Genomic DNA, 20,299 nt, shown 5'->3' on the forward strand with positions numbered 1-20,299 from the left:
TTTTAGTTTTATTTATTTATTTATTTATTTATTTATTTATTTATTTCCTTCTTATTTATTTGGTTTTTCGAGACAGGGTTTCTTTGTATAGCCCTGGCTGTCCTGGAACTCACTCTGTAGATCAGGTTGGCCTCGAACTCATAAATCCGCCTGCCTCTGCCTCGCAAGTGCTGGGATTAAAGGCGTGTGCCACCACCGCCCAGCTTTTAGCTTCATTTTATTTTTTCTTTTATTAGATGTTTTATTTATTTACAATACAAATGTCCCTCAGTCTCTGGGTCTCCCCACTGAAAACTCCCTATCCTACTCCCCCTTCTCCTGCCTCTATGTGGGTACTCCCCCACCCACCCAGCCACTTCCACCTCACTGCCCTGGTATTCCTCTACACTGGGGTATCAAATCCCTACAGGACCAAGGGCCACTCCTCACACTGGCATCCAACAAGGCTATCCTCTGCATCACACAGGGCTGGAGCCATGGATCACTCCATATGTACTCTTTGGTGGGTGGTCCAATCCCGGGAACTCAGGGGGTACATCGAATGCTTTTATCTATTGAGTCACTACCCTGGCTCTTGAAAATTGCTCATCTCAAATGAACAAGCAATAACTCTAGGAGATAGTATTCATTATTAACCTGAGGACCTAAACACTGGCCACTTTTCCACCTGGTACAGTCCCAACTTGCTAAACCCATTGTTTAGCAGAAAAGCCATGCCAAGGGTATGGTGTCTTGTTCCCACTCCATAAACCAGTTGCCTAGTTTGCATTTCCAGTTTAGGGAACCTAATAGTTAAAAGAACAAGAATACTGAAATGCTCTTTGATGCATAATTCTATGTTTCTTCATAATTTTCATTAGCAGTTTACCTACTTTAGTGGATAAGCTGGGTAAAAAGTTGGATGTCTACAGTTTTATACAGTACAAAGTATCTGTATCAAAGAACAACTGAAACATAAGAATGCAACACAGCATTTCCTTATCAACATGGTTGCCAAGCAACGGCTCGCTATCAAGGTTGACTGTTAACACACAGTTTTAACAAATATCCAATGAAGGCTGTTTCTGTCCTCCTGGATGCAACAGAAGGTTTTGTAACTAACTCTTGCACATGATCTGTTTAGAACAGCAACAGCTATTCCACATTGAGGACTAGGATGCAGATGTTTTGAAATGAAAACAGTCCTTATAGTAGTAAATAAAACGTTAACTAGTGAAATTATGACTTTGGAGGCTGAAATGTACATCTGAGAGGTACACTTACCTTAACTTTCATACAAGTCTTGGAACCTAAAACTGTCTCATCTCAGCAAGAATTTGAATTTAGCTGTGCTGTTGAACAAAATGTATAAATTAAAAACTATTGGTATGATGAGCATTCTAATCTCAGAGGTCTCTGGTTGATAATGATAGTATAAGGAATTAATAGGAATAAAAGCTTAAGGAACAGTCTTTTCTGGGAAGAATAATTTAGTTATGCCTTGAATGAGATTTCAGTGTTATGACAAGTTCTTCTGTGGTTTGTAACTGTGAAAGAGGGCTATGTGGATAATTGAACTGAGAGGCTGTGGAATTATAACCTAAAGGGATTGTAAATAATTCTCAAGGCAGGTAGGAAGACAGACTCATGTTTATCACTAAGAGATGTGAACTCTGAAGGCAATAAAAATATTTCATGTTAAGGGCTGTAAATTCTTGAAATATTCATATGAGTGATTTTTTATAGTATTTTAAAAAAAATTACCTAGCATCTGAGCTTCACAATGGGTACCCATAACTAAACACAAGGAAAGGACTTCCCCACAAACAACCAAGGAGAAGAGAACAGAATGCAGCTCCATGGAGTCTGCTCTAAAAACGAACATGCCAAGGTACCAAATGAGTCAGAGAATGAGGAGCCAAAAGATTACAACAGATTGCCACAGTTAGTTTAAAGACAAGCAGAACAATTTAATGAAATGCTGAGAGAAGCCAAGTTGAATCAGTAAGCTTGGAGAGGAGTTTGAGCCAGAACAACTGAGTACAGCCAGCCAGTCAGCCAGAGTATAGAAAAAACTAGAAACGATATTATTCAGCAATAAACCTCTGAGAAGAAAATTACATCTTGATAATTAAAGATAACTTTACAGACACTTTACTCTCATCAAAGGAAATACCTATCAAGAAACCATTTCAATTTTTACCATCAATGACCCAAACGCAAGAATACCTGTGTTTGTAAAAGAAACATTGCTAAAGCTTAAATCACACTTCAACCATTACACATTGAGAGTGGGAAATTTCAGAACCCCACTGTCACCAATACTCAGGTCATCTAAAAAAATAAAATAAAATAAACAGAAAAATACTGTGGCTAACAAATTTTATGAATCAAATGGACCTAAAATATATCTACAGAACTGTTCACACAAATATCAAAAACATACCACTTCTCAGCACTTCATGGAACTTTCTCCAAAATTGACCATATATAGTCAAGTCTCTATAAGAGGCAGAAGTGGCAAGGCAGATGGGACAGGATCCTTTCTGCCTCTACCTACAACTAGGAGGGTCTGCTGATCCACAACCCTCTCTGCACCTTTCCTGCAAGCTGAGAGCTTGTCTCCAGGGTGTGCTTTGACCACAGACCTCTGCTAACTTGTCTTACCAGAGAAGAGCTGATCATCCAGAAGTGCTGACACAGGCTTACAGATACACAGGAGGAACAAGCTCCAACCAGAGACAGCAAGAACATCTAAAACCAGAGATCAACAGATGTCAAAAGGCAAACACAAGAATCTTACCAACAGAAACCAAGACTACTTGGCATCATCAGAACATAGTACTCCCACCATATCACCATCTCATGATGGTGATGGATGAATTTAAGAAGGACATAAATAAATACAGAAGAACACAGGTAAACAGGTATAAGCCCTTAAAGAGCAAACACAAAAATCCCTTAAAGAATTACAGGAGAATATGAGTAAACAAGTAAAAATCCTTAAAAAGGAAACACAAAAATCCCTTAAAGAATTACAGAAAAGAATAAACCAAAAAGGTGAAGGAATTGAACAAAACCATCCAGGACCTAAAAATGGAAGAAGACATAATTAATAAATCACAAAGAGAGACAACTCTGGAGATAGAAAGCCTAGGAAAGAAGTCAGGAACCATAGATGAAAGCATCACCAACAGAGATAGAATGGAGAATCTTGGGGGCAGAAGATACGAAAACATTGCTAGAACAGTCAAAGAAAACGCAAAATGCAAAAAGTTCCTAACCCAGAACATACAGGAAATCCAGAACACAATGAGAAGACCAAACCTAAGGATACTAGGTATAGAAGAGAGTGAAGACTTCCAACTTTAAGGGCCAGTAAATATCTTCAACAAAATTCTAAAAGAAAACTTCCTTAACTTAAAGAAAGAGATGCCCATGAACATACAAGAAGCCTACAAAACTCCAAATAGATTGGACCAGAAAAGAAATTCCTCCTGTCACATAATAATAAAAACACCAAATGAAAAAAAAAAAAGCATCTTTGTTTAGTTTTCTTTTCCATGATCAATCAGAAAAAAAAAAAAAAAAAAAAAAGGCTGGAAAACAATTTTCCAAGCAATTGGCCCTAAGAAACAAGCTGGAATAGCCATTCTAATATTGAATGAAATAAACTTTCTACCTGGAATGATGAAAAAAGATAAGGAGGGACACTTCATACTCATCAAAGGTAAGATCTATAAAAATGAACTCTCAATTCTGAACCTCTGTGCTCCAAGTGCAAGGGCATCTACATTCATAAAAGAAACTTTACTAAATAAAGCTCAAAACACACATTGTACCACACACAATAATAGTGGGAGATTTCAACATCCCTCTGCAATGGACCAATCATGGAAAAGTAAACTAAACAAAGACACAGTGGGACTAACAGAAGTTAGGAAACAGATGGATTTAACAGATATTTATAGAACTTTTTACCCTAAAACAAAAGGATATGCCTTCTTAGCAACTCATGGTACTTTCTCCACAATTGACCATATAGTCGGTCACAAATCAGGCCTCAACAGATTGAAATAATTCCTTGCATCTTATGAGATCACCATGAGTTAAGACTGCTCCTCAATAACAACAGAAACAATAGAAATCCCAGATACATGTGGAAGCTTAACAACACTCTACTCAATGATAACTTGGTCAAGGAAGAAATAAGGAAAGAAATAAAAGACTTTCCAGAGTTTAATGAAAATGAAGCCGCAACATACCCAAACTTATGGGACACGATGAAAGCAGTTCTAAGAGGAAAACTCATAGCTTTAAATTCCTCCAAAAAGAAACTGGAGAGAGCATACACCAGCAATTTGACAGCACATATAAAAGCTCTAAAACAAAAAGAAGCAAATTCACCCAAGAGGAGTCGAAGGCAGGAAATAATCAAACTCAGGGCTGAAATCAACTAAAGGGAAACAAAAAGAACTACACAAAGAATTATCCAAACAAGGAGCTGTTTCTTTGAGAAAATCAACAAAATAAATAAACCCTTAGCCAGACAAAATAGAGGGCACAAAGACAATATCCCAATTAACAAGATCAGAAATGAAGAGGGAGAAATAACAACAGAATCCGAGGAAATCCAAAAAATCATGAGATCCTACTACAAAAGCCTATACTCAACAAAACTGCAAAACCTGGATGAAATGGGCAATTTTCTAGGCATATACCAGGTACCAAAATACTGACTGCCAGGTAGAGCAGAACCATTCCTTAAAGATGGTTTCTTTTTTCAATTGTATAATTATGGCTTCTTTATCAAAGATCAAGTGTTCATAAATGCATGGGATTTCTTTTCTGGGTCTTCAATTATATTTCACTAATCAATACAATGGATTACCATTACCATGCAATTTTTATAACCATTGCTCTGTAGTGCAAATTGAAGTCAGGAATGGTGATTCCCTCAGTTCTTTTAATATTAAGAAATGTTTTCGACATCCAGGTTTTTAGTTTTTCCATATTAATTTGAGAATTGCTCTTTCCAGGTCTTTGAATAATTGTGTTGAAACTTTGATGGTGATTGCATTGAATCTGTAGATTGCTTTGGGTAGGATGCCCATTTTTACTATGTGAATCCTACCAATACATGACCATATGACATCTCTCCATTTTCTGAGGTCTTCTTCAATTTCTTTCTTGAGAAACTTAAGACTTTTAATATGAAAAGGTATTTTATTTTGTCAAAGGTTTTTTCAGCATCTATTGAGACGATGATGTGATTTTTTTCTTTGAGTTTGTTTACCATAGTGGGTTACATTAATGAATTTTCTTATATTGAATCAACATTGCATCCCTGGGATGAAGCATACTTGATCATGGTGAATGATGGTTTTAATGTGTTCTTGGATTCTGTTTGCTAGAAATTTATTGAATATTTTTCCATCAATATTCATAAGTGAAATTGATCTGAAGTTCTCTTTCTTTGTTGGTTCTTCAAGTGGTTTAAGTATTAGAATAATTGTGGCTTCATAGAATGAATTAGGTAGTGTTCCTTCTGTTTCTACTTTATGGAATAATTTGACGAGTTTGGGTATTACCTCTGCTTTAAAGATCTGGTAGAACTGCACATTAAATCCTCCTGGTCCTGGCCTCTTTTTGGTTGGGAGATTTTCAGTGAATCCTTAGAGGATGTGGGCCTGATTAGATAGTTTTCCTGTTCTTGATTTAACTTTGGTATGTGGTATGTGCCTAGAAAATTATTAGTTTCATCTAGGTTTTCCATCATTGTTGAGTATAGGCTTTTGTGTTAGGATCTGATGATTTTTGAATTTCCTCAGTTTCTGTTGTTATGTTTCCTTTTTCCATTTCTGATTTTGTTAATTTGAATACCATCTCTGTGCCAATTAGTTAGTTAGTCTGGGTGGTAGGTGAGCAGGGAAAACAGGCTTTCTATCTTGTTGGTTTTATCAAAGAACCAGCTTTTGGTTTTGTTGATTCTTTGTCTCTATTTAGTTGATTTAGGTCCAGAGTTTTACTATTTCCTGCTCTCTACTCCTTTTGGTTGTGATTGCTTCTTTTGTTCTAGGGCTTTCAGGTGTGCTGTTATGCTGCTAGTGTAGGAGCTCTCCAACTTCTTTCAGAGGTCACTTAGTGCTACGAATTTTCCCCTTAACACTGCTTTCAACATATCCTATAAGTCTGCATATGCTGCATCATCATTTCATTGAATTCCAGGAAGTCTTTAATTCCTTTTTTTATTCATTCCCTGACCAAATTATCCTTCAGTACAGAGTTGTTCAGTTTTCATCGGTGTGTGAGGTTTCTGTTGTTTTTGCTGGTATGTAATCTAGCCTTAGTCCATAGTGATCTGGTAGGATGCATAGGATTATTTCAATCTTCTTTCATCTGTTGAGGCTTGCTTTGTCACTGATCCTTTCCTGATCCACTCTATTTGTTATTCTATAGGCTTCTTGTACATTTGTGGCCATCTTTTTCTTTATGTTGGGGAATTTTACTTCTACAATTTTGTTGAAGATGTTTTCTTGTCCTTTGATCAGGGAATCTTCATTCTCTTGTATTCCTATTATTTCTTAGCTTTGGTCTTTTTCAGAGTTCCCTGGATTCCCTGGAGGTTATGGATTGGGAGAACTTTTAATGTTTTGCATTTTCTTTGACTGTTGTGTCAGTATCTTCTAAGGCATCTTCTAGGCCTGAGATTCTCTTTCCTATCTCTTGTGTTCTGTTGTTGATGCTTGCATCTGTAGCCCCTTATCAGTTTCCTAGCTTCCCATTTCCTGTGTTGCCTCTATTTGTGTTTTCTTTTTCATTTATTTATTGTTTCATTTATAGGTCTTAGTCCACTTTGTTCAATGACTTCACCTGTTTGATTGTGTTTTCCTGTATTTCTTTCAGTGAGTTATTTATATCCTCCTTAAAGGATGCTATTATCTTCATGAGATAGCATTTTAGTTCAATATCATGGTTTTCAGTTGTATTGAGGTATCCAATGCTTGCTGTGGTGGAAGAACTGGGTTCTGATGGTGTCAAAGTATATTGGCTTCTGTTGCTTATGGTATTGTGCTTACCTCTCACCACGCGGTTATCTCTGGTGTTACCTGGTATGGATATCTCTGTCTGTAGTCTGCCTCTAGTGTACCTGTGTTGCTGCAGGTCTCCTGAGAGACCTGTGGCCCTGGGTGCAGCAGTTCTTCTGGGAGGCCTTCAGATTGCTGGGTCTTCAGTGAATGATGTTCAACTGTTTCCCTGGCTACAGCCGATTTCCTAGTAGGCCTCATACTGTGGTGTCTGTTGCCCCCAGTGCAGCAGATCTCCTGGGAGGCCTTCAAACTGTGAGGTATCTTACCCTGGGTGCAGCAGATCTCCTCTTTGGGGAGGTCTTCATACTGTGGGGTCTTCAGAGGAGCAGACAAGCTGCTGATCTGCCCAGGTGGAAGGCACAGGCTGGAAAGGGGATGAGGTTCAAGTGGAGGGGATGGGTCCTGATTCTGCTGGGTTTCTTGGAGTTCACAGTGACTAGGGTTATTTGGGAGGATTTTTTTTTCCTGTTTTGCTGGGTGCAGCAGATCTCCTAGGAGTTCTTCAGACTGTGGAGTCTTAAGATTGGTGAACAAACTGCTGGTCTGCCATGGTGGATGGTGCAGGCCAGAAAGGCAAGTTTAATTTTTTTTTCTTTTGGTGCTTCAGCTGTCTTTTTTTTTTTTTTAATTACATTCAGGTGGGCACTATAGCAACAGGGCTGGAGACTGCCAAGTACAAGGTAGAGAGTGGAGTATCTGCAGTGACAGCAGTGAAGTGCACAAGGAAGATGGGGAGGACAAAGCTATTGGGAAAGCAAGTCAGGGCCAGGGCCAAAAGTCATCTACACTGTAACCCTTTGGCCCCATGCCCCCAACTCCTACTCTCTCTATCTCCTGACTCCAGGCTAAGGCTGGGAATTCTCTGGACAACTTTCTATAGGTGCATAGTACACAGAGATGGTGCTGCCCTTTTGTGATAAAATCAGAAGGTTTCCAAACCTGTATTCCTCATTCCCCCTGACTCAGGTATGGCCATCAAAAATAGCTGGGCTCTACTGCATGTTTTCCATGCAATTTTCCCCGGTGTCCTAGCCCACCAGTGCCACACTAGGGCCCAGTGCAGCGGGAGCACTAGAAGCATTGCTGGCCTAATAGATAGGAGAGGAGAGGAGAAGGGATAGGAGCTAGAAGAGGGGCTCCAGGGGGCCATCAAGGTACAGGCACTACAAGCATGGTACTGGTGAAGCTAGAGCCCAGGTATCACCCAGTCTGCATACTGACCACATCTCCCTTCTTGAAGAAGGCTCAGGCCTTGCCAAAATTCATGGCCAAGTTTACACTAAGGTCAACATGCTCAACCAGGCATTTTGTACCACATCCTTACACAGCATAGGAAAAATGCCATGGTACTGATAGACCTGGTGAATAGTCTGGAGATTGTGTGTCACAGCAATGACATAGTGGTACCTGGCCACTTGATGAGAAGTCCTGACAAACTTGGTGAACACCTTAATGGGCCCAGTGCAACACTGGAAGGAGGCCTCCACAATGCCTATGGCTGTTGGGTCACTCTAAGTGGTAGATGGCAGTCTCTGTTTCTCAGGCAATCAGGTGCTGTATGCCAACAGCCTCCAGACGGTAGTGCCTTTTGGCTGTTTTCCCAGACAGCACGATGCAGTCTGTTCCATCTAGACCTGCATTGGCCACAACACTGCCTTCAACACAGGTAGGGCATGGCTTCTTGATCATCTTCTCCAGCATCTGTATGGCACAGATGACAGGCTTCCCATCTCAATTGTATCATCTAATCATCATCTTCTGAGCCAGGAAGGTTCTGTAGGAATCTCAATGCCCAGGTCACCACAAGCCACCATGATACCATCACTGGCTTCCAAAATCTCATCAAATCTGCAGATACCTTCACGAATCTCAATTTTGCTGATGATCTTGATGTTCTTGCCCTTTTCCCCCAAGACCTTCTTAACTTCATGCATGTCAGCTGCCTTGCGAATAAAGATGCAAACACCATGTCTACATCCTGCTCCACCCCAAACTTCAGATCTTGGATGTCTTTTTCTGGCAGGGAGGTCCACAGCAGCTGCAGGCAGGTTTATGCTTTTCTTGCTGACCAAGAAGCCACCATTCTCCACCTCTGTCACCAGGTAGTCAGAACCTTTCTTCTTCACATGCAATGACATGAGCCCATTGTCCACATAGAGCTTGCTGTCTCCCTCCGCTACCTTGCAGATGTTTTTATAGTCCAGCCATAGGGTGCTCTACTCACACTTTTCCATGTATGTGTTATCTAGGGTGATCTTCAGAGTGGTTCCCTTCTTCAGCTCCATCTCTGCAGTATTGCAGCTCTTCATGAGTCCAATCCAGGCCTCAGGCCCCTTTGTAACCAGAGCCCCTGTAATGGGAACAGTAGAGAATGGAATCAGATGCAAAGCTTTCTGTGGCTGCGGAGACAGACTTGATGATCTCTGCATGGTACTTATGGGTTCCGTGATAGAGATTCAGCTGAGCCACATGCAGTCCAGACTTAATTGTCTCTTTCAGCCTCTACAGATTGGGAAGGAGCCAATGGTACAAATGATGCCGGTGTTGTGGGCTATGATAGGCACAGAGTCAATATACAGGCAGCACATCTGTTCCAGGAAGGTGTCAGCCATGGCTTCATGGAGCTGCTGGATTTGAATGAAAACACTACCTGCTTCTCTGTATGGCTTCAGCATGGTTTCTGAGGTCCTCTTCGTACTTTGAATCTTGCTGCGTGACCTAAAGCTGATGTCTGTAGATTCAGGACGCTTTGCAGCTGTGCACAGCAAGTTGTTTGTTTATTTGTTTGTTTGTTTTATAACCTTGTTTTAAAACTATTTCCCTATAATTTTACTTAGTAGGTAATTATAGAATTATGAAACCAGCATCACTATTAATAAAAATATAGGAACTGAAATGAACAGATAACAAGGTCTTTTGAGCAGTGGTTTTAAAGTTAAAATTATACCTTGATTGTGAGCCTAGCCTTTAACGGCTGAGCCATCTCACTGCCATCCATTGAACTGAGTACAGGGTCCCCAATGAAGGAGTTAGAGAAAGGACCAATGGAGCTGAAGGGTTTGCAGCCCCTTAGGACGAACAACAATATGAACGAACTAGTACCCTCAGAGCTCCCAGGGTCTCAACCACCAACCTAGGACTGCATATGGTGGGTCTGATTGTTCTGGCAGCATGTGTATAGAAGAAGATTGCAAATTCAATCATCAATAGGAGGAGAGGACCTCGGCCCTGTGAAGGTTCTGTGCCCCAGTGTAGGGGAATGCCAGGGCCAATAAGTGGGAGAGGGTGGGTGGCAGGCATGGGGAGGGGGGAGGCAACAGGGGTTTGTTCTTATTGTTTTTGTTTGTTTGTTTGTTTGTTTTTTGGAGGGGAAACTGGGAAAGGAGAAATTTACATGTAAATAAAAAAATATCTAAAAAAAAAAAAGAAAGAAATGCTACTGTAGCCAACCTAGAAAAAAAAAATTGTACCTTGAGCATGTCATAATAAAGACAAGAATTCTTTAGCTTGATTAGACAAATAGAGTTATGCACCAATCCATATATGAAACAGCTTAAGGCTTTTAGTGCTCAATGCATTGCAGACCCAGATGTAGCACATTTACATAGCTGTATGAGCTATATGGTCAACTCTGTTGTTGAAGCTATGAATGACATGGAAAACTAATGTTATGTTGAGTTTATACCAAGACTGAATAAGATAGTCAGTGTTAAATACAGCTATTACATTTTTTTTGTAGTTGGTTTTACCTTGTATAAATAATAGCTCATTCAGGAGAGTATTATTTACATTTTGAAAAATAATACCTGTAGTACTAATAGATATTGAAAGAATCAGATTTTTTTTTTCAATCACAAGGTACTAGTGACAAATTAGTGAAACTCAATCAGATAGTCTCAAAACTACTTAGTCACAAGTTTGCAGAGTCCTAGCAACAACTTCATTGTTGAAATTGTGAAACAACAGAAATGCTGGACATGTAGGAACCAACACAGTTCACAACTGCTTAGCTTAGACCCTTGCTTGAACTACCAGTGAAGGAAAACTAAACCTACCTGGCTAGAAACCTATGGCTATGTGTGAAATCCCTTATTAAAGATGATAGAGAAGGGTCAAGTCAGTGCATAAATGAAATAACATGTATAGTATATAGGAAAAGATTACACATAGGTCCAACAACTACATTCTAAGAATTACCTGGCAGATCAATCTGGAATTGTTTCTTCCAAATGCCAAACTTGTCACCAACAAAGAACTATTCTATCATTTCAGCACAGTAAACATCAAGGACAATTCATATATTAATATTAATATGATTAATATATTGATTATCCTGATATCTTCTATCTAGGAAGTTATATGTAGGTAAACAACTGACTCTCATAAGGCAATCCACTTAATGCATGGAAATTTTCTATCTATAATTATTTTATCTGTATATGTTTTATGTGTATTGTATGTATAATTATTTTATGTGTATTATTTTATGTATATTATTTTATTGCTATGTGTAGATCAAAGAAGCAAGTATTTATAAACTATCAGTCATTTTGTAGAAATAATGATGCATTATAAACTGTAACATCTCCAGACAAATTGATTTTCCAATAATTTTTCTTTGAATAGATAACAAATAAACAAGATATACATAAGGTAACAATAACTGATAAAATGGGAATACAGACAGAAAGAATGAATATCAAAGGAAGAATACATAACAGGTAAGAGAGATATACAGAAAGTAAGATTAAAGCCGGATGAAGTTAGCAAGGAAGAAGATAAAGGAAGAAATAAAGAAAAAATAATCAATGGTTGATTTTCATGATATTTAGAGACATGGTGCTACTGTAAATTCATTCTCATATGTTTTTCATGTATTCTGGCCTTGAAATCCTATTTGCAAGTCTGATGTCCTAATCCTGAATAGTCTTTTGTGATGGACTTAATAAATAGAATATGGTACGATTTGTGTTATGTGACTTCTACATTTAAATCAGAATTCAGCATATATTTCTCTTTCATTGTGAGTTATGTTTTTGGAATGCAACTGTTATGCTTTGAACACACTCAGCTGGGTTATAGACCCAAAGCCTAATGCTTTAGCTCAAGCCTATGTACTTTCCCACTATGTGAGCCAATTACCTTCCAAGGGAGGTGTTCCATCTCAGCTGAGCTCCCTCCAACGTTCAGATTTATGAGAAAAATACACTGGTAGAGACTAGTGAGGTAAGTGTTATGAAGTAATAATTAAATAAGCAACTGTCTAAATTTATCCAATTCAATACAGCTTCTAATATCTCTAGTGTATAAACTGTATCAGAAGTATAAATCATTTATGATGTCTTTTCAGCTCAGTTGAACAATTTTCAGTCTTGAAATTCTCAAACTAGAAATTCCTCCGAGACATGTAAAGAGGGTTATAGCATAGATAATTCTAGATTGTGTTAAGTTGACAACCAATGTTGTTGTTGTTGTTGTTGTTGTTGTTGTTGTTGTTTTCGAGACAGGGTTTCTCTGTGTAGCCCTGGCTGTCCTAGAACTCACTCTGTAGACCAGGCTGGCCTCAAACTCAGAAATCTGCTTGCCTCTGCCTCCCAAATGCTGGCATTAAAGGTGTGCACCACCACTGCCTGGCATGACAATCAATATTGTTCCTCATGAATTTTAAAATCATTTTTGTTAGGACGGGACTATAGCTCAGTGCTATTTATCATCTCCATTATTTGGTCTTACATTTTATAATCTTGGTATATTTCATTGTGAGGAAATGTCCCTATATCTTTGGGATACTGCTTTCAGTTTCTTAGTTATGTGGTAGAAATCTGTCTATTTTATTTGTTCTTCAGCTTTGATAGCAATTCTTAAAGGTAGAAATGCTTTCCTGAACAACAGCAACTAAAATGTAAAAGACTTTCTATCTCACTATAAAGCAATGCAATTAAGTTTATTTAAATTTTCCTAGTTATTTTAGTGTGTATTATTAAGGGGAGTAATATATTATTCACACTCTAGTCACAGAATATCTGGTAAAAGAACTTTCAGGAAGAAAGGAGGTTTCTTTTGCTGGGGAAGTTAGGGAGACAGCAGAGCAAGGACATGGTAAGACTGTATCCACATTCAGGAAGCAAAGAGGTTAATCCTGGTGCCCCGCTGGTTCTCCTTTTTATTCACTCAGTGGCTATAGCCCATGGAATTGAGTTACTTACATTGAGCACAAGTCTTGCTAGTTCAGTTTCTCAATCTAGAAACTCTTCCAAGACATATCAAGAGGGTTATATACTAGATTCTAGATCCTGGTAAGTTGACAATTAATTATGATTCCTGGTGAAATTTAAAATTACATCTGTTAGTGTTCAGTATAATAGTTCAGTGGTACAATGATTAACTTAGATTTAATTCCATGTACTGCAATGTAAACAAAAACAAAAATAATTTCTTCATATACCAATCATAAAACAATCCTAAAATATTAATTTTCAAAACAGTTTTAAATGAGAGATTTATCATTCCATACAAATAGATTATCAAGTACCTCTACTTCATAATGTTGTATGTGGGTAAAAGATAAAAGACACATGAATGCATAAGAAAACTAAAATCCAGGGCTGTAGAAATATCTCTGGTTCAGTGTACTTGCTGCCTTTTCAGAGGACCTGGGTTTGGTTTACAGGAGCCATATGGCATCTAACAACAAATTGTCTGAACTCCAGTTGCAGAGGAACCCATGTTTTCTTCAGACCTCCATGGACACTGTACATATGTTTACAAGGAGTACAACCTAGCAAAATACAGTACAAGAAAATAATCTTTCCTTCATTCCTTCTTTTCTTCTTTCCTTCTCTCCTTCATTCCCTTTTGTTTTACAAACTCTCTGTCTACTTAGCTCTAGCTGTTCTAGAACTGAACATACAGACCAGAATAGCATCAGACTCACATAGATCTCCGTACCTCTGCCTCCCATGTGCTGGGAATAATGATGTGTATTCCCACACCCAGCTATAAGTCTTGTTTTGTGTTTTTTTTTTTTAAAGGAAAACTTAATTTGCATTTTGTTGCATAAAAACATCTTGGAGGTTGAGAGGGAGAAACCTGGTTATTTTTTTTTTATCATCAGCATTTAATGTTCTTAGGAGATTTCTCTAGGAATTTGATCTGATTAGGGGGCTGACGTGGCAGAAGTCTGGCACCATTTATCAACATAATAGTTAGTGGAGATATTTTGATATTTAATTATCTGCCCTCTGTTTCTACTCACCCAAGGCAAAAATCTGAGTGTCTTGTGCCTGGCTTCAGTGACACGGCCATTATAGTTTTCCTTATGTTGATTTCTTGTTTAAAATTTAAAATAATTTAAAATTTTGTGAAAAAATGTTATAATAGAAGTTTAACTGAATTCTGTGTAGTCATAATTTCATTGGTCCCAGAACACAATTAAATTATTATCAGAAAAAAATATAGGCTTAAATACCTAACTAGCAGATGCCATATAAACCATACTAAAAGTTTCTCCTGGTGCAGTGTGCAGCTCATTATATTTATATGTGAGAAAAGGGAATTCTAATGGAAAGAAGTTTTAATTACCTTCTGGAAGAGTTTCAATGTTACTACTTTAATGAAAAGGTTCCTTTTGAAAACTATTAAAATTTAAAAAGAAAATTCACTGCTAACAAATTATAATAATAGCTTTTATATGTTTTATAGAAGAAAGGGCTTTAGAAGAACAGGAGTGCCATTTTAGTGACATCTATTATGAATTTATGCCCAGGTATGGATGTAAAAATTTGAATTGTAACATTGGCCATAGAACTTTATGAGTCCCTCTCTCTGCCTCTGTCTCTCCCTCCTTCCTTCCTCCCTGCCCACCCTCGTACACACACACACACACACACACACACACACACACACACACACACACACACTATGGTGGCAGAAGAGTCATTGATAATATCACAATCACGAATAAGAGGTTAAAGGTTTTGTTAGTCACATTTGTCAAAGTTACAGAGTACCTCAGGGAAATGTCTGAAGGAGAAAGGATTAATTTCCTTTTGTGATTCAGAGACATCAAGGCATGGTCAGGTGAATCTATGACAATGGCTTTGTGGTGACGCAGATTATAATGTTTACAAATACATGTGACAGAAGAGAATGTTCATATCCCAAAACCTGAAGGAAAATGGGCATATGGATGAGAGATACAATCTCCAAAGGACAGTATTTATTAGGAACTCATACTCTCCCATGACCTTTCACCTTTAAATCATGCATTCAGTTATTCATCATGGAATTACAGATGCTATTAGATCTCATGTTCTCAATAGTACTAAGCTTTCAACACATGAAACTTCATAGGAGATAATTTTGAATCCTAGTTATAAAAAGTGAATGGTAGAAATTATGTCCATTTTTCACCTATGGAAACTGACTTTAAAATATTTGGTAGACTTTATAATTTAATTTTTTATTTAATGACCATTGTGAATATATATGTATATATACACAGATATATGCATATATATAATAGTCTATAGAATGTTCCATTGTCTGCCAATGTAAATATATTTATATTACTTCATATATTTTTCAAAGTTTACCTTTTCACAAAGTTTACCTTCAACAATTTCATACCTATATAAAACGAATTATGCTTATTCTGTTCCCTCCACCTTCTGTTATCTTTTGTGTCACTGTCAATACTTCATCCTTTTTATTTTCATTTTACATCCCACTTACTGTCTGTCATAGCTCCCTGTTACTTCCTCCCACCATCTTTTCCTCATAACCAATATACCCTTCTCCTTCTCCTCTGAGAGGTCAAAGGCCCTCCTTGGGTATCACCCAACCCTGGCACATAAAATCTCTATTAGACTAGACCCATCCTCTCCCACTGAGGCTAGACAAGGCAGCCCAGACAAAAGAACATAGCTCACAGACAGGTAACACCTTTTGGGATACACCCCGCCCCCGACTTCAGTTGTTTAGGATCCACATGAAGATTAAGCTGCACATGTGCTACAGGTATTTAGGGTATGAGGAGGCTCATTTGCACCCGTCTGCTCTTTGGTTTGTGGTTGAGAGCCCCAAGGCTCCAAGTTTGTTGATCATGATGGTCTTTCAGAGAGATTCCTATCTCTTTCATGACCCTCAGTCTTTCCCTAAACTTCTCCATTAAGAGTCCACAAGCCCCATCAACTCTTTGGCTATGGGTTTCTATATCTGTCTTAGTCAGCTGCTGGGTGGAACTTCTCAGGAGAGAGCCATTCTACACTTCTATCTATAACCATAAAAGAGTATCATTATTAGTGTCAAGAATTGATGCTTGTTCATAGGATGGGTCTCCTGTTGGGCTGGTTATTGGTTGGCCATTCCCTCAGTCTCTGCTCTATCACCTGTCTATGCATTTCTTGTAGGCAGGAAAATTTTGGGTCAAAGGTTTTGTGGGTGGATTAGTGTATCTGTGGCTCCAGTGGGGTTCCTTACTGGGTACAGAAGTTGGCCTCTTCAGGTTCCATATCCTCAATGCTGTCAGTCACTGCTAGGGTCACCCCCATTGATTCATGGGTGCCTTCCTTATCCCAGCTCTCTGTCTTGGCCTGGAGATGGTCCCCAATTCAGCACCCCTGTCAATTGCATTCCATTCATTCTCATGTTCATCTAGCCATCTCTCCTGTCCATCCCCCTCACCTGACCTTGACCTCCCCTCCCCTTTTTTTCTCCCAAAAAATTCCCACCCTCTATCTGCCTTCCTCAACTATTTTATTACCTCTTCTGTGATTCAAGCATCATTATTTTGGCTTTTCTTCTTCTTTAAATTTTTTTTTTTTGATCTATGGGAGCGTAGTATGTATATCCTGTCTTTTGTTGTTTATATCCTTCTTTTGGGTTTGTGTTACACACTCAAGATGATATTCTCAAGTTCCGTCCATTTGCCTGCAAAATTCATGATGTCTTTGGTTTTAATAGTTGAATAGTATTCCACTGTGTAGATGTATCACATTTTCTATACCCATTCTTCAGTTGAGGGACATCTAGGTTGTTTCCAGTGTCTGGCTAATACAAATAAAGCTGCTATAACCATAGTTGAGAACGTATCTTTTTGTGGTGGTAGAGCATCTTTTGGCTATATATGCCCAGTAGTAGTCTAGCTGGGTCTTGAGTTGGAACTAGTCCCAGTTTTCATAGACACTAACAAATTTCCAAAGTAATTGTACAAGTTTGTATTCCCACTACCAATAGAGGAATGTTCCCTTGTTTCATATCCTTACTGTCATGTGCTATCACTTGAGGGTTTTTTTTTTAATCTCAGAATTGTTATGAATTGCATCTCCCTGATGACTAAGGACTTTGAACATTTCTCTAAGTGATTCTGAGTCATTAATGATTCCTTTTTCAGAATTCTGTTTAGCTCTGTAACTCATTTTTTAATTGTGTTATTTAGGTTCTTGAGTTCTTTATACATTTTGCATATTAGCCCTCTGTCAGATGTAGGTCTGCGGGAGATCCTTTCCCAATCTGTAGGCTGCTGTTTTGTCATAATGAGAGTGTCCTTTGCCTTATAGAAGCCTTTCAGTTTCATGAGGTCTCAATTATGAATTGTTGATTTTAGAGACAGAGCCATTTGTGTTCTGTTCAAGAAGTCTCCTGTTCCAATGTGATCAAGGCTAGTCCTCACTTTCTGTCCTGTTAGATTGGATGTTATCTGATTTTATATTGTTGTCTTTGATCACGTTGGGTCCAGCTTTATGTGGCATTATAGATATAGACATATTTGCATTCGTCTACATGCAGACATCCACTTAGCCTAGCGCCATTTGTTAAAGATGCTTTCTTTTTCCCATTTTATGGTCTTGCTTCCTTTGTCAAAACTCAAGGGTCTTTAGGTGTGTGAGTTTATTTCCGGGTCTTCAATTTGATTTCAATGATCAACATGTTTGTTTCTATACCCAAACCATGCAGTTGTAAATATTATTACACTGTAGTATCTCTTGAGGCTTGGTTACTGTTCGGGATTGCTTCTAGTGTCCTGGGTTTTTTGTCTCTCCACAGAAAGTTGAAAATTATTTTGTCAAGTTCTATAAAAAATTGTATTGGACTTTTGATGGGGATTGAATTGAATCTGTACATTGCTTTTGGTAAGATGGGCATTTTTACTGTTAATCCTACCAGTACATGAGCATGGAAGATCTTACCATCTTCCATTTTTCCAATATCTTTCTTCAATGACTTCAAATTTTTGTCATAGGTCCTTCACTTGCTTGTTAGGGTTACTCTAAGATATTTTCTATTATTTGTGGTTGTTATAAAGGTGTTGTTTGCCTAATTTCTATCTCTGACAATTTATCATTTATATAAAGGAGTGCTACTAATTTCTTTGAGTTAATTTCATATTAAGGTACTTTGCTGAAGTTGTTTATTAACACGGGGTTCTCTGGTAGAATTTTTAGGGTTGCTGTTATGTACTCTCATATCACCCACAAATAGCAACACTTTGACTTCTTTCCAATTTGAATCGCATTGATCTCCTTTAGTTGTCTTCTTGCTTTGGCTAGAACTCCAAGTACTATATTTAATAGATAGGGAGAGAGTGGTCAGCCATGTCTTATCCCTGATTTTAGTAGAATTGATTAACACTCTTCTCCATTTAGTGTGATGTTAGCTTTTGGCTTGCTGTATATTGATTTAATTATGTTTAGGTATGTTCCTTGTGTCCCTGATCTCTCTAAGGTTTTTAACATAAAAAGTTCAATTTTGTCAAAGGCTTTTTCAACATCTGATGAGATGATCATGTGATGATGTTTGTTTGTTTCAGTTTGTTTATATAGCAGTTTAGGGGGTGAATAGATTGTAATATATTGAACCATCCCTGCATCTCTGTGATGAAGCCTACATTTTCATCGAGAATGATATTTTTGATGTGTTCCTAGATTCAGTTTCCAAGTATTTCATTGAGTATTTATGCATCATTATTCATAAGAGAAATTGGTCTGAAATCCTCTTTCTTTTTTGAGTCTTTGTGTGGTTTAGGTACAGAGTAACTATGGCTTCATCTAATGAGTTTGGCAGTGTTCCTTCTGTTTCTGTTTTGTGGAATAGCTTGATGAGTATTTGTATTAGCTCTCCTTTGAAAGTCTAGTAGAATTTGTCACTAAAGCCATCTGGCCTTTTATTTTTGTTGGGAGATTTTGATGACTAGTTCTATTTCCTTAGAGGTTACAGGGATGGTTAAATAGTTTACCTGACCTTTGTTGAACTTTGGTAAGAGTTACCTGCCTAGAAAATCATCCATTTAATTTAGATTTTCCAGTTTTGTGGAGTTCAGGATTTTGAAGTCAGACTTAATGATTCTTTGAACTTCTTCAGTGTCTGTTGTTATGCCTTCCTTTTCATTTCTGATTTTGTTTATTTGGATACTGTATGTCTTTTGGTGAGTTTGGCTAAAAGTTTGTCTATCTTGTTGATTTCTCAAAGAACCAGCTCTTGGTTTCCTTGATTCTTTGTATTGTTTTCTTTGTTTCTAATTGACTTCAGCTGTAATATTCATTATTTGTTGCCTTTTATTCCTCTTCAGTGTGCTGCTTCTTTTTTTTCTAGTGCATTCATGTGTACTTTTAAATTGCTGGTATGAGAAGTTTCTAATTTCTTTATGGAGGCATTCATGAACTTTTATTCTTAGAGCAGTTTTCACTGTGTCTCAGAAATTCTGGATATGTTATGCCTTCATTTTCATTGAATTCTAGAAAGTTTTTAACTTCTTTCCTTATTATGTTCCTGTCCCAGAGATCACTGAGTACAGAGTTGTCCAATTTTTATGAGTGTGTGTAGCCTTTCTACGGTTTCTGTTATTGTTGAAGTCCATGGTGGTTGATAAAATACAATGCATTATTTTAGTGTTCTTATATCTGTTGAGACTTGCTTTTGTGGTTGACTCTATGGTTAATTTTGGAGAAGGATCTTTGAAGTGCTAAGAATAAGGAATATTCTTTTGTGTTTGGATGAAATACTCTATAGGTGTCTGTTTTGTCAATTTATTCATAATGTCTGTTAATTTCATTATTTTTCTGTTTAGCTATTGTCTAGATGACATGTCAATTGGGAAGAGTAGAGTTTTGAAGTCTCCCTTTAGTACCGTGTGAACTTCAGTGTGCGATTTATGCTTTAAACATGTGGTTTTTGTTTTGTTTTGATTGTATTTTGCTTTGTTTTTTTTCCTCTCTCTCTCTCTCTCTCTC

General features: G+C 37.8%; 1 pseudogene; it reads right to left on the minus strand.

Annotated features, from left to right (window-relative positions):
- Positions 1-6,147: 6,147 nt before the first annotated feature.
- On the minus strand, positions 6,148-10,011 carry LOC116097488 (annotated as a pseudogene).
- Positions 10,012-20,299: the final 10,288 nt, after the last annotated feature.

The sequence above is a fragment of the Mastomys coucha genome, unplaced genomic scaffold, assembly GCF_008632895.1.
Source record: "Mastomys coucha isolate ucsf_1 unplaced genomic scaffold, UCSF_Mcou_1 pScaffold1, whole genome shotgun sequence".
Taxonomy (NCBI): domain Eukaryota; kingdom Metazoa; phylum Chordata; class Mammalia; order Rodentia; family Muridae; genus Mastomys; species Mastomys coucha.